Below are 16,414 nucleotides of genomic sequence, written 5' to 3'. Positions count from 1 at the left end.
CATTGATACATACACATGCACACACACACAGATGCATACAAGACGTACCTTTCTGAACAGAGTTCCCCCAACACACACACACACACACACACACACACACACACACACACACACAGAAGTACACACTGGGACATTGTCAAACACTGTTTCTGTAACAGAACCGCCTCTGTCCCTATTTTTCACCAACGTATTTATTTAAGGAACTCATCCAAAGAATATAAATTCTCCTTCCTGATCTAAATAAATACTTGAGACAAGCTATAGAATTTTTGCTGCTGCTGTTGTTGTTACTGTTGTTGTCGTTGTTTAACCTGATCCAGTACACCTTTTATTCAGACAAAACATATCTAGGACTGCGTTATCTAGCGTCACTTGTTTTTGTTTCGCCCCAGGTCAACTCTGAAACAGAAAACCTATGATTACAGGTAGTTCATCCATGACTATTCCTTTATTTTTATCTAGGACCACATAATCTTATACCTCTCTCTCTTTTTATTAAAAAAAAGAGTGTAATCTGATGAAATTAATAATAAATAAATGCGCCCTTTTAAAGCCTAGCCAGGCTCATGGGCCCGGTTTCCCGGTTTCAATGGCGTATGTATTCCCCAGCTGGACGGGACACCAGTCCATCGCAGCGTTACTCATTTTTGCCAGCTAAGTCGACTGGAGCAACGTGAAATGAAGTGTTTTGCTCAAGAACACAACGCGTCGCCCGGTCCAGGAATCGAAACCACAATCTTACGATCATGGCGCTCACACCCTAACCACTAAGCCACGCGCCTCCACAAATCTGATGAAAACCTGACTGCTATTTCCAACAATTTGGGCGTTCACATAGAGACTCCATCGTGGCGTGGCTTGATGTAAGGATATTGTTTACTCCCCGGTCAGCCTTTATTGAAAACGGCTTTGCGTTCGAAACGTCAAATTGAAAAACGTCAAATACATTCAAATCGTGATCATTCTTTGCTTAAGATATCGCATATCCATAATTGTTTTATCTTGGAAGGCGTTAGGGTATGATCTGAGTAAGTATTTGGGTGCTATTTCTAGTAAATGAGCTCAAACAGTACCTGTTATTCATCGCATTTTCATAAATAGCTACGCGCCCCAAATCTGAGATGAAGTTGTAGTGGAACAGCTCCGTTCATCAACATCAACAACTTCGATAACATGTTTCTGATATTGCTTTATCCAAATAGCAATAGTCGTACTCCACCTCCTACATAATTCGGGGTGTATGTCTCGATAGATTTGGAACAAAAACTTCAAGCAGAATTGCTGGCATTTTGTCTCAACTTCTTTAACGAGTTTCAAGTGAACTTCGTTTACACGAACGAAGTAACGGTTACGACTTCCTCACCTATAAAACCTCTTCCTTTAAAAGTAACTTACTTTTGCAGCCATGCCATTTTGAGCAAACTCTTGTGTCGACGCCCCGAAACGAAGGAGTAGGATCGCCCAAGACATATAAATAGAGGTAGTCTAGCCGTGAGGGTTGAGTAGCTGTCGGTTAGCGGTTGAGTAGAGATCATCCGAAGGTGCTAGATAGCAGTAGCTTAAGACATAACACTCTCCTTTATAAAAAGCTCATCTAAATTGAAACAAAACGGCCACAACCATATGATGAACCGTGCGGCGGTAGAAGACAAAATTGCATAAATTATCATACAATTTCTCATTCCATCTGATAGTCTCTTACTACAAAGTATGGGCGGTACGTTCTCATTATAGATATGTATGTGCTCGGCTGGAGACCGAAAAGAACATACTCGCATAGAGACATGTATACTCAATATGAAAAGAACGTAAGGTGGTGGTGAGCTGGCAGAATCGTTAGCACGCCCAGCAAAAGGCTTAGCGGCATTTCGCCCATCTTTACGTTCTGAGTTCAAACTCTACCGACGTCGAATTTGCCTTTCATCCTTTCAAGGTCGATAAAATCAGCACCATTTGAACTGTGGGGTCAATGTAATCGACTTACCCATCTCCCTCGAATTTGCTGGCCCTGTGCCAAAATTTGAAGCTAATATGTTAAAAAAAGTATGGAGCGCAAGTGTAATTGCAATAAAGAACAAATTAATAATTTTAACACTAACGTAAAAGCAGTGTTATTGTATGGGGCTGAGACATGGCGAACAACAGTTAAGTCAAATAAGCAAATAGAATCATTCATCAACAGGTGCTTGCGTAGTGTACTTAAAATTAGATGGCCCGAACACATAAGCAATATGGAGCTATGGCAAAGACCGAATCAAGTTTCGATTAAAGAGCAAATATTTAAGAAAAAGTGGAAGTGGATTGGTAGCACAATTAGAAAAGACACACCAAATGTAGCGAAATGTGCTTTACAGTGGAATCCGGATGGATATAGAAGGAGGGGTAGGCCTAAGAACTCGTGGCGTAGATCAACACAAAAGGAACTAGAGAAAGAGGGACATTCATGGCAGAGTATAAGCACAGAAGCGAGAAATTATGCGACATGGAATTCAATTATAAATGGCCTATACTCCACGTTGGAGGGTTAAAGGCAAGGAAAAATATGAAAAGACCATTCTTACAAAATTGTATATATTTTGGCACACACACATACACACCCTCTCTCTTTCACACACACACACACACACTCATTCTGCCTCTCTTGCATACACATAACAAGCCACAACCATATCAGAATGTTTGAAGTTTTTCTTGTTTCGTTTTAACTTTCTCATGGGTATTTCTCTTGATATGAACGTTGCCCTATCTTTGTGACCCGTGGCGGACAGGCGAGGTTGCCAGCTTGCTCGATGGCAAGTGAGCCCCTGCGCCATTTGAATCCATATATGGAGACCCATGTTAGTATCTAAGGGGACCATCACCTCAAGTCTGAGAATTTTTTATTCACTCCTGAAAGGATGCATTAATTATTTCAGCCTGGCTGTGTTTGTAGACAGTTGAAAAGAATACTTAAAAAAAAAAAAAAAAAAAATTAAATGCTAGCATTGTAGTTGCGGGCAATTTAGTCTCTGGGCAATTTAGTCTCCGGGCAACCAATAGTTTTAGACCCAGTACGCCACTGTTTGTGACCGTAAATATTTTACTGCCGTTGTTATTGTCTTCATATCGTGCTACATTTTTACTATTTCCTAATTTAATCTGCCGAGATCACCCTAAGTCTTCATTCACTACAAAAGAAAAGAAACGAAAAAGAAACCAGCTAATATCGCATAAAGAATTCCATTCATTTTCATAGAAAAAGAAAATTCGTTTAAAAGCATTTCCAACGAGCTGGAAATAAGCGGTGAAACTGGTCACGCTTATGTTTCACTCTATTTAGCAGAGTGAGGGGCAAAGTGAATGAGTGTGTGTGATTGAGTGAGTGAGTGTGTGTGTGTGTGTGTGTGTGTGTGTGTGTGTGTGTGAGAGAGAGAGAGAGAGAGAGAGCAAGCTCTGTAAAATGATCCCGTATTTTTGTTAGGTATCGAGGCCCAATGTATGTTTATCGAACCTACTCATGTACTTTTTTTGACACGCACTGTAGATAATATGCACTGTATGTTGATAATACTTTTACAGTGTATCATATAACACATGTCAACAGATGAAGTAGAAATAATAAATCATGCCTGTTCTCAGTGTGTTATGATTTGTTTCATTAATCAATATTTTTTGTTTGAACGTTCATTGATTGATCTCTTTTAGGTGCGACACAATAATACAGTGTTTGTGTGGATAGGGATGTGCGTATATGTATATATGTGCGCGCGCGCGTATATATATGTATGTGTACACACACATATATATATATATATATACATACACACACACATATATATATATACTAATAGTTATCGCCAAGCTAACATGGCAGTCCAGGAAAATAGGACGAATGCTGCCGTTGATTAGCTCCAAGAGGCCGTCGCCTTTAGCTCGCTATGTGACACACAAACCTGTGTCCATTATAACCTTCGAACAGGGGAGGTCAGCAGCTTCCCCTTGCTGGTTTGGCATCCGCAGACTAGTTTCGGGGTAGTTGCCCCTTATCAATGTAGAGTAGCTGAAACCAGCAGGCATATATATATATATATATCTTTCGTATGTGTATTTATTACCGGCATAATGCCTCTCCCAAGGTTTATTTGTATATATATATATATATATATATATACACACACACACACATATACACATGCATATATACATACATACACACACACACACACACGCATATATATATATATATATATATATATATATATATATATATATATATATATACATACATATATATATATAAAAGTACTCCATCCAGTGAGAGATAAATATTTCATATACATAGCATGAAATTAATAGTAGCTCGAATTTAAATTCTCCCTCTCTCTCTCTTTGTCTCTGTATCTGTCTTTCTCTCTCTCTCTCTCTCTCTCTCTCTCTCTCTCTCTCTCTCTCTTTCTGTAATCTTTATTACTGCATCTCTATACGATTATTTGTTCTATTGGCATAATTGTATTGAACCAACATTTCGTCAATGGGTTTGTATCTGTCAACGTATGTGGATCCAGTTGATTCAAAGTTTAATTCAACGAAACCAAGCAGAGATGTTGAAAGGCGTAAATGTCGTTTGCGTAGCAGTAAAATGTCGTTCGTATACGAACCTAAGAATCAGTTAGTAACTTATTAAATAAAAAGGCTGAGCTTGTAGTTAACGACAATCATAAAGTATTGAAAACATTTAAAATGGTAAGAAAATCTCATGAAAGTTGAACAGCAGAAGGTCTCCAGAAAAGAAGAAGGTCTCCAGAAAAGAAGAAGGTCTCCAGAAAAGAAGAAGGTCTCCAGAAAAGAAGAAGGTCTCCAGAAAAGAAGAAGGTCTCCAGAAAAGAAACCCTACTGAGGCAAGTGTTTCGACCCTTAACTTCTTCCATTCTAAAGGGCCGGGACCACATCCAGGACATGAATCCTGGGTGTCCTTCTGCTGACTGTTTTTAGCCATTTGGATATCAGAGACTTGGGCATTTAAACTACTTGGAGATTTCCTCTGGTAGTAAGTCTCCGTTGGCTCAGCTTGAAAGCCTGATAATCAATTTAGCAAACGTTCCAACAAATATATATAAATCGCCACCATTATAAAGTAGTTGATATTAAGAGTGATAATTCCTCTTTAGGTTTCTAGCAATAACTACTTTGATGCAATAAAATACTTATTCGAATGACCAAAACTCTATTTCTAGTTAATATTAAAACTTAGGAAGGTGGTGAGCTGGCGGAATCGTTAGTATGCCGGGAAAAATGCTTAGCGGCACTTCATCCGCCTTTATGTCGTGAGTCCAAATTTCGCCGAGGTCGACTTTGGAAAAGGTTCAGTCAATTAAACCCCTCAATATAAGAAACCATAAAAGTAATATAATTTGGGACAGAAACTAAAGGGTGCTGGACTGTCTCTTATAAGTTCACCGGTATTTAGGGGAGTTTTTTTTTTGTTCTGAGTTCAAATCTCATCAGAGCTGACTTAATTCTTGACTACGGGTAAGTACTGGGGCCAGTTTCAATCAACTTTATTCTGTCTTTGCGTACATTTTTATCCATTCTGCCAGTTTTTACACTTTTAGTGTACGCTGTCATTGTCACTTCAATATCTATGTACATTTCAGAGAGAGAGAGAGAGAGAGAGAGAGAGTTCAAAGTCCGCCAAGGTCAACTTCGCTTTTCATCCTTTCGGGGTCGATAAAATAAAAACCAGTAAAACATTGGGGCCGATGTAATCGATTATCCCCCCTCCCCCAAATTCCAGGCCTTGTGCCTATAGTAGAAAGGATCTAATCGACTCATCGAACCTAAAATCAATATTAAGACTGGGGATATACTACTTTTGAGAAGTATTTAACAATTGGGGATAAGAATATATTTTATTAGTTTACTTTACCTTTATATTAATGTAACTAGGACCGTGTACTTTTATACGGTTCTTAAGAGGCTTTAATTGTTTATTAATCAATATTTCCACGCTTATGATTTATTCCCATAGTATTTGCAAAATGTATGGGAACAAATAAAGACACAAAGACTGTTCACAGTGTATACGTATTTATATCTGTATGCATGTACACACACGAACGCACTCACACATATATATATGCATACATACATACATACATACATATAGTTTTAGGGAAAATAACCAATTTTCAAGAACTCATCGATGAAAATCCACTATCACATATAGAAAAATTAATAATTAAAAGCACAATAAATGAGTATAATATAAAGTAAAGTAAATATCATAAGATAAATATAATAAAAAGATTACACGTGTTTCATAACCAATTTTCAAATAGAAAAGAAATTTAAATCGATTAAAATCAATTAAAATCAATTTAAATTATCGAAAATAAGTTCTATTCAAAAAATATAGCTACTCGTCAGATCATAAGTAGAACAATAATTAGATATATATCTCAACCAACAATAAGTACCAAATGAATTAATATGAAATACTTATTATATAAAGATAGAAAAATTATTTAAAAAATATCATATCAAAATAATAACCATTCAATAATCATCCCTTCATCCATTATAATAACATGTATATTATATACAAAAACCATCTTACATAAATTATCATTGTTTTAAATTATCATTGTTTTAAATACAAGTTGAACGAAGTTTAAGTTTAAAATAATAATGAAGATAAAATTAGTACATATTTAACCGGTGTAATAGTTAAAGCTATACTATTTAAAGCTAAAGACGTTTATTTAATTATAATTAAAGATCAATTGAATAATAGAAAAATACAAGATTATTTATTTCTACAAACGTAATAATAAAAAATATGAATGAAAAAATTATGAATGGAAAAAATTATGAATGAAAAAATTAGGAAAGAAAAAATTATTAAGAATAAAAGGTTAAACTTTATATATATATACACAAAGTTTTGATTTAAAAAAAACTTTAACGATATTATAAACTATAAAGATTAATAATTAATCAAATAATATTAATCAAAAATAATCGAAAATATATCAACACTATTCCAATCGAAGTTCTAATATTATGTTGAAATGAAACTATAACTTCTAAATAATTTAGTGTTAAATAAGTTATCTATTAAAATAATCTATAAAGAACCAAATGAATAGTATAAAAACAAGAATACATATTATTTTCAAATAGTAGAAAATCTTTAGCAAAGTGAAAACAGTACTTATCCAAATTTTTCCGTAATTCAAACTGAAAACTGAAGCTTGTAAGTAATTCAGTTTCTGGATCCAATATATCTGCTAATGCGGCTTTGTATACTTAATGCATAATATTTCAATTGGCTGAACTTCCTTGACATTACAATTACCTGGAATTCATTGAAGTTTAAATCACCAACATCAAATCTCTGGACGAAGATTTTTATACTCTCTGCTCATTTTTATGGTAGTATCAAAAATTCCGATTTGTATCAAATAATTTACACCTTGCAACTTCTCGGTAATTAGCATCCGGTATATATATATATATATGGGAGAATATACAAAAAATAACAACAGACGAGGACAGGTGGTGTAAATAACAAAAGTATATATTAGTATGACGCTCGGGAATACGGAAAGTCTTTGACGTTTCGAGCTACGCTCTTCAACAGAAAGAATACGGAGACAAGGAGAAAAACACGGAGAAAAAAAATTGAATAGTGTTCAGTCAACGGTCAATCATAATAATATATATATATAATATATATATATATATATATATATATATATATATATATATATATATATATATATATATATCGAAACGCTTAGTTTAGAATAGGGGCCGCTGATGAAGGAAATGTTCTCTATGTGGCCTGTTTGTTTTCTGTACTCTGTTTATGTTCTGTTTTTCATTTTGTCCACGTTTTTTTGTGACGTCCTGTACCCAGATATGTATCTATATATACATGTAGATGTAGGTATGTACATACATGTACGTATATATGCATATACTCGCATATTATTTGTATTATATATATATATATATATATATATATATATATATATATATATGTATATATAATTAATCAAAGGACATACTAAGTATATTATTAATTCTGTTATTATCATTTTTTTAAATAGTCATTCCGGATGATAACAATTAATATCTGAGCAAATTAATTTTCGAGAATTATATTTTTTCTCGCGAATTGTTTGCCCCTGTATAGAATATATATATACGTACACACACAAAATATGTGTCTATAAATATAAAATATGTGAAAGACTTGGGGATCAGTATGTGCAATGACGCATCATTTCATATGCACATTAGCAAGATGGCAGCAAAGTGCAGACAACTGGCAGAATGGGTACTGAGGTCCTTCAAGACAAGAGACCAAGAAACTACGTTGACCTTGTGGAGAACCTTTGTCCTCAGCCGCCTGGACTACTGCTCCCAGTTATGGTCACCACATAGTGCCAAACTAACGCCACCACACTAAAAAGATTGAAACAGTGCAGCGGATGAGCTACAAAGATAGGCTGAGAAAGCTATGACTTTACTCCCTGGAGCGAAGGCGTGAGAGATATGCAATAATATACACATGGAAATTCTAGAATGGCTAGTGCCTAACTTTGGCATTGAGTGTTATACAAATGCCAGAACTGGCCGCCATTGAATTGTACCAAAGGTACCATCCACTCCTAAATTCTGGACCAGGTACTGCAATAGTCTAGGGTTCAAAGGCCTACAGCTCTTCAATGCCCTGCCATAAAAATTAAGAAATTTGCGTAAGATGAAAGTAGATGTCTTCAAAAAGAAACTAGACATCCCCCTCTTCACAATACCGGATAAACCAACAGCCCGACATCAGGTAGAGACGAGGGCAGCGGAATCGAATTCCCTTATACACCAAATGTACCAACAGTTGGGACAAAGGCACATACAAGAGTGGTGATGTGAAACACCCAGACTGAGGAAGTTAGGAAGACCATGGTAGTGCTCCAGCATGACCACGGCTGCATGGCTGAAACGAGTAAAACACTATATATATATATATATATATATATATATATATACATATTTTGTGTATATATGTATATATATATATATATATATATATATATATATATATATATATATATATACACAAAATATGTATATATAAATATAAAATATACATATAATATATATATATATATAATATATATATATATATATATATATATATATATATAAAATATGTATACCTATAAAATATATACATATGATATATATCATGCAAATACGTAAATACGTACACACACACACACACACACACACACACACATTAAAAGATCCTTCGCAAGCCATAAACTCATAAGAGCTGGTTTTCTGGATTGTGTGGCGTATATATTCCTCTTCCGGACAGGACACCAGTCCGTTACCGAGTTATTCATTATTGTCAGGTGAATGGACTGGAGCAATGTCAAATGAAATAATGTTCTGCTCAAGAACATAAAGCAACGCATCACCCGGTCCAGGTATCGAAACCACAATCTCACCACCATGAATGCAACACCTTAACCACCAAGGCATGCGCTTCTATTTCATATATATATATATATATGTGTGTGTGTGTGTATGTGTAACACACAAAGAAGAATGGAGAATTATGCATTTTTAACTCGTTATTTATAATTTATAACTTGCTTACGTACGTTTCAGTAAGCAAGTGTTATGTAATATAATGATGCGTTAATTCTGCATAGTAATCGATCCATATTTAATCGACTATGGTATTATATAGATCTAGAGAATCGACACAAGCACATCCTTCTCAGAGCTTCTACACTGCAAAGAATATAGGACAGAGAATCGTCAGGATACAGTAGTAAACTACCTATTGTTGTTCCGAGCCAGCAATGGGTAAGGTCACGTGTTCGTCTTGGATTTTAACATCCCTATTACTTTGCGCGCGCGCGCGCGTATGTATGTATGTATGTATGCATGTTATTGTTCAGTTTTATTTCAAGATTTCTTGCTAATAGAGAAAGAGCCGGTTTCTAACCTAGAGTTATTGGAATTTCAACATTAGCAACAGGGTATGTATGTATGTATGTATGTATGTATGTGTGTGTATGTGCAGATTTGTATTATGCATGTATTCTTATGTCTATAGTTGCATATCTAGACATGCTCAAAGTTATTTGAATGATAAACGTCTGGAAAGTTTTACAGATTTTTATAGTTCCAGTGATGGATTGGATCTGTAGTCTTCGAATTCGCTTTCTCCTTTCTGGTTTTCAGAAGCCTAATTTCTCAAGGTATGTATATATGTATGCATGTACGTATTTCCTTTTTTTATTTTTACACTCGTAAGCTGAACAACTACCCTCAATATCCACTAAATAATCATACTTTTTCACATTTCTTTCGCTAAAAACATGGCTGATTACCTCCTTCGAAATCCCGAAAAACATCGTGGCCATTGATCCTGCCGTTTGACCGTGAAGAGGGTACAGACAGGCAGACAGACGGGCATAATGTCCATTATAGTAAGATGGTCTTTGTTGACGTATCTTATGACGGTATTTTTGGCAGATATTTTTGACCTCGCTCTGTCTCTCTTCCTCTGTCTTTCTCTTTCTCTCTCTCTCTCTCTCTCTCTCTCTCTCTCTCTCTCTCTATATATATATATATATATATATATATATATATATATATTAATATTTCTAAGTCTCTCTAAAGGAGACTACGGCATCGGTACTGGATATTAATAGTTATCGCCAAGCCAACATGGCAGTCCGGCAGCATTCGTCCTATTTTTGGGACTGCCATGTTGGCTTGGCGATAACTATATATATATATATATATATATATATATATATATATATATATATATATATATATATATATATATATATATATATATATATATATTTATATATACGTAATGTGGTTTGGCTACGTCTGCAGGATGAGCACCAGAAGACTATCACACCAACGTTTGTGGCGGCAGCGACGCACGCAAGACAGCTGCTCAATTCGGAGAGAGAGTGGTGTCCACCAGTTCGACAAAGGAATCTTGTCCATGTGTTTGCAGTTGCTGAAAATTTTGGATCTGGAATTAAGTAGTATGGTAGAATTCTTGAATCTAAAAAGAGAATGTGCGATCTTTCAGTTACGCATAACTTGCATCTCTTTGATCAATTTACATACTAGAATTCGAAAATGCACACGCTCAAAAGGGCTACAGACTGTCATAATAAACCTTAAAGTGTATGGGACTAGCATTGCTGCTCAAAAACATTGGAATCATTATATGTTGTACATTCTGTGGCATCCTTTTATCACAAGAAATGTGTTTAGTTCATCGAAATTTGGTTATATCATATTCTCAGTTTTAACAAAACAATTGTGTACTAATACTAATGTCATCTTTACGTAATAATTCAATCTATGAATGATAATTTTTATAAATTTACAAGTAATCAACCAAAAATAATCTAGTAATAATTTGTTTAATTCGCATAATATGTGTGTCATAATGCGAATTGTCTTTGCTTATAATTATTTCGGTTTCATACTTCCATTGTTTCGTACTTCATGATAAATCAAGTTTTTCTTTTATCATTGTAATTTGCATGCAGTGTGAAATATGTTTTTTTATATACTTTGGTACGAAAAGTATTATAATGAATTTACTTATTCGAAGTTAAAGATCATATTTTGTACATTTTCAAAATTTTATATTAAGAACTCGGTTTAATAATTTTCGTGACATCGTAATTCACACAAAAGTCTCTTTTCGTTTTAAGATGCCACAGAATGTACAACATATAGTGATTCCAATATTTTTGAGCAACAACGCCAGTCCCATACATTTTAAGGTTTATTATGACAGTGTGTAACCCCTTTGAGCGTGTGCATTTTTCAATTCTAGTTTCGTACTTTTTAAAGGCAACGCTTGTAATATTTTATATATGTACCGTGTTTCTCCTAATGGTGTGGCAACCTCTAATAAAGTGACACCCGAACGTCGACCAATTGAAATAGTGTGACTGTCACAATATTAAAAGAATGTATGATAAAATCGATAATAATTGTCGTATTTGTTTATTATTATACGGAGAGATAAAATGGTTAGAAGAATCTGGTCGTGTGACATGACTTTCCAATATTATAACAAAAATTACCATAGAAGCTGCAAACCCGACCCACAACCTCCCAAAAGTGAAAAAACGGCAGTCATTCATCACTGAGATAATTCACTTCAATGGCGGGACCAGATTCATATTATCCTAATAAATTCAGAAATGCGCTTAAGCTATTGAAATAAAGCGCTACACAGAGATAAAGAGTTATATCTCACCACTTCTGTCACATTTCCCGTCTGACCGTCATGCAAATCATTCTTCAAATAATGCTTGTTGCTTTATATCGGCCATAACAAATTAATTTAATTTCAATTCAATTTAATTCAATTTTTCCAAAAACAACAGGTAGTTGCTAAGCAGCTTGGATGGGAAAGCTATATACTGCTTACAAAGAGTTTTCGTCAACTGGCGTAATGTAACAGATATGTACTATATACTCAGTTTGCTTTCCAACTAAAATTCTGGCTAAACTGCAACTGTGTTGAGACTGCCTATCGAAGGCGGCTAGAAGTGGTTTCTCTTTGAGCGGGTAGATATAGATTAAAATAAAGATAAAAATGATATATAGATTGAAATAAAAATAAAAACGCAAAAGCTTTTTCATTTTAATCTATCTATCTATCTATCTATCTATCTATCTATCTATCTATCTATCTATCTATCTATCTATCTATCGATCTATCTATCGATCTATCTATCTATCTATCTATCTATCTATCTATCTATCTATCTATCTTTGTATGTATGTATGTGTACTTGTTTCTTTGTTTCTGTCTTCATACGCATGCGTATAGCTACGTGTGCGCACGTATATGCACCTCAGTTGCTCGTATGTGAAGTTATGTCTGCCTTAAGTGAACTTTCTTTATTCCTTCCTTCCTTCTTTCCTTTCTTTTATTTCCCGTCTCTTGTCTTTTCTATTTTCATTCTCGCTGTGTCATGTTCATAGAGTCATTTTTATGTTATTGTTGTTCTTGCTACAGTCGTCGTTGCTGCGTCTTTTACCTTTATTTCGTGACTGTTCTTTCAACAAAGGAATTCCCACACTTTTCCTCTGATTCTATTTATTTCTGTTTCACACCAGGTCCACTCCCAAGAACAGCTCAGTGTGTTTTTGCTGTTGTTGTTGCCGCTACTGCTACTACTGCTGCTACTGTTGCTCTTACTGGTGCTGCTGACACTGGGGATGGTGATTGATGACACAATCTACAACAGAAGGCAATCTGAAGTATGCAGGACATAAAACATTCCTCACACTGCCCCCTCCAACAAATGACGATGACAACAACGACGACGACCACCGCGACGACCACAACCACAACCACGACCACGACCACAACCACCACGACTACCACGACGACGACGACGACCACTACGACGACCACGACCACCACGACCATTACGACGACGACGACGACGACCACCACCACCACCACCGTCGCCGCCGCCGCCTTCGCCGTACAAAACAAAATAAGGGGGGGGGGGAAACAAATGTACACATAGCAAATATAGATACAAAGACAGGTGCAGAAATACTGACAGGTACACAGACAGACGGACGGACGGACAGACAGACAGCTACATGTCTGTGGAATACTCAACTATTTGCGCATTAATTCAGGAAGAGATAACTAAGTTGATGGGATATTCATCGTTGAACGACAAAGAGTCACACATACGTGTGTGTGTGTGTATATATATATATATATATATATATATATATATCGTTGTTATTATGTTAAACTGTCGTATATCCAAATTTGGCCAAATGCGTTCTTTTCAATAATTGTTTTTGTTTGCAATAGCCGGTTCTTTTGGTCAAACTATCGTGTCTCTAGCTGCTTCAGATGCCAAGATATATCAAAAATTGTCTAAGCGTAGTACAACGGTTTTATTATGGAATGGTGAAAATATTTTTCATTTTCTGAAGAAGTAACGTTTTGGACTTACGGCACTTTTGCATAATAGCAACGATATATACATACATATATATATATATATATATATATATATATATATATATATATATATATATATATATATATATATATATAAACAAATAGTAAATGAGCATATGCATATATACGTACAGGTATGTGCATACCGACATCCACCTGTATGTATAGGTGCATATCTGGGTACAGGACATTGCAAACAAAACGTAGACAAGAAAATAATGATAATCAGAGTACAGAAAACACACAAGCCACATAGAGAACATTTTCCTTCATCAGCTACCCCCGTTTTAACACCGGCTATATATATATGTGTGTGTGTGTGTGTGTGTGTGGTGCATGTCTCGTTTCTCTGTTTTTTTCGTTGTTCGTTTTCTGTTTTCGTTTATATGTTTTCGTTTTTCATTGTGCTTAACGTTTTTCTGATGTCCTGTATGTATGTATGTATACATATAGATGTAGGTATGTACATATATGTATGGCCGCAGCTCCAAGCTGAAACTATAAAAAAAAAAAAAAAAAAAATATATATATATTTATATATTATTTATATTATATATATATATATATATATATATTCACAGTAATACCTCACTTTACGAAGACCCACTTTACGAGATTCCGGGTTTACGAGTTTTTTTTTCAAGCACAAGATCCGATTTTTGAACGAAGTACCAAAGTTTCTACTACCATAACAAATGCTTCTGCGTGTTACCGAGAAATCTATAGAGAGTGAAAAAAAAAGCTTCTTGTAGATTTATTATTTAAAAAAGAAATCTACCAGTCCGTCTCCGGGTGCTTGTGAATCGGCGATCGCGTCTGCAAGTGATGGTGCGCGCGAGTCAAGTGCGGGTGAAAATGATTCAGAAAACGATTATGATATTAATATTTTTTATTATAAATGATTTTGACATTCTTTTTACTTTACATAAAATATTCTCTAGATTCTACTGTTGTTTTATTGCCAGTTATTTACGAGTATTATAAATTTTATTGGTAAAATATTTTTCTGGGAAGGAATTACAATTTATAACATATCTACACACACACACACACACACACACACACACACACACACACACACACACACACACACACACACACACACACACACACACACACACACACACACACACACACACACACACACACACACACACACACACACACACACGTTGGTTTCTTTACGTCACCGTAACAGTTCGGCATAAGTGACCGATTAAATAAGTACTAGACTTGAAAAAGTGCAATTAGTCCGACTAAACCAGTGGTTTTTCAACCAATTTTTTTTTTTTTATCTATGGACCCCTTTCATTAGTATTTTACTCTGGTGGACCTTCACAGCTATTCGATGTTTTGAAAACTTGTTTTATAGAAGCTCCTTTCAAAATTCCTATTTCGTTTTTCAAACATTAACTTGTGTAATTTGAACTATGTGAAACGTTCGAAAAAGAAACCTAACTGTTTCTTGTAATAAATACATCTAAAGCAACATTTTTCCATGGACCCTTGATATACTACTGCGAGTCCCCAATTTACTATTTTGCTTGAGTGGATCCCCAGAAATATTATATGGAACCTCAGGGGTCATATGAACCCGGTTGAGAACCACTGGCCTAAATCCTTCAAGGCGGTGCTCCTGTATGGGACCGTAATCTAAAGACTCAAACAAATAACAAAAATAAAAATAACTTAAAAAAAAACACAGCAGGGTTGCTCCTAAAAAGCAGCTCGGTTTAATGTTATTAAGTTGAAAGTCCGACGCAATTACCAGTTTTGTAATAATTATTTAATTTTTGTTTTTATTTATTTTTTGTGTGTGTTTTAGGATCAACCTCTTCCACTGTGTGCTGGTACTTATTTTATCGATCCCGATAGGGATGAAAGGCAAAGTCGACCTCGGCGGTATTTCAATCCAGAACGTAAAGGCGGACGAAATGTCGCTAAGCGTTTTGCCCGGTGTGCTTACGATTCTGCCAACTCTTCCTCTTATGTTACATAATAAATTGGTTTTAAATTTCGACACAAAGCCAGCAATTTCGGAGGAGGTGGCAAGTCGATTAGATCGCCCCCAGTAATCAAGTGGTACTTATTTTATCTACCCCCGAATGATGAAAAGTGAAGTCGACCTCGGCGACATTGGAACCCAGGACATACAGACGGACGAAATGCCACTTAGCATTTTGCCCGGCGTGTTAACGATTCTACCTGCTCTTTGCCTTATGTTGCATAGTAAATTAAAAAGACATATTGTAAATTCCTTGAAAAAAAAATGATCAAAAACAGAATTGAAACAAGGAAATTACTTGAAATAAAAAAAATATGAAAATTTTTTGAAATGACCTGGAGTCGTTTCTACCGAGAGAA

At 35.2% G+C, this 16,414-nt stretch overlaps 1 long non-coding RNA gene across 1 annotated transcript in view; it reads left to right on the top strand.

The window, feature by feature from the left end:
* The window catches only part of LOC149131230 (uncharacterized), a 58,799-nt gene extending 42,622 nt beyond the window's left edge, over nucleotides 1-16,177 (top strand). Inside the window, exons 2-3 of the long non-coding RNA XR_016238257.1 lie at nucleotides 13,177-13,320; nucleotides 15,876-16,177. This is a non-coding gene — a long non-coding RNA (uncharacterized LOC149131230). The remainder of the gene's footprint in view (nucleotides 1-13,176; nucleotides 13,321-15,875) is intronic.
* The last annotated feature ends 237 nt before the right edge of the window (nucleotides 16,178-16,414 follow it).

This window comes from Octopus bimaculoides, chromosome 24 (assembly GCF_046866305.1).
Source record: "Octopus bimaculoides isolate indiv1 chromosome 24, ASM4686630v1, whole genome shotgun sequence".
In the NCBI taxonomy this organism is placed as follows: domain Eukaryota; kingdom Metazoa; phylum Mollusca; class Cephalopoda; order Octopoda; family Octopodidae; genus Octopus; species Octopus bimaculoides.
Note: the sequence above shows the minus strand (reverse complement) of the source record. Positions and strands in the feature narration are given on the sequence as shown.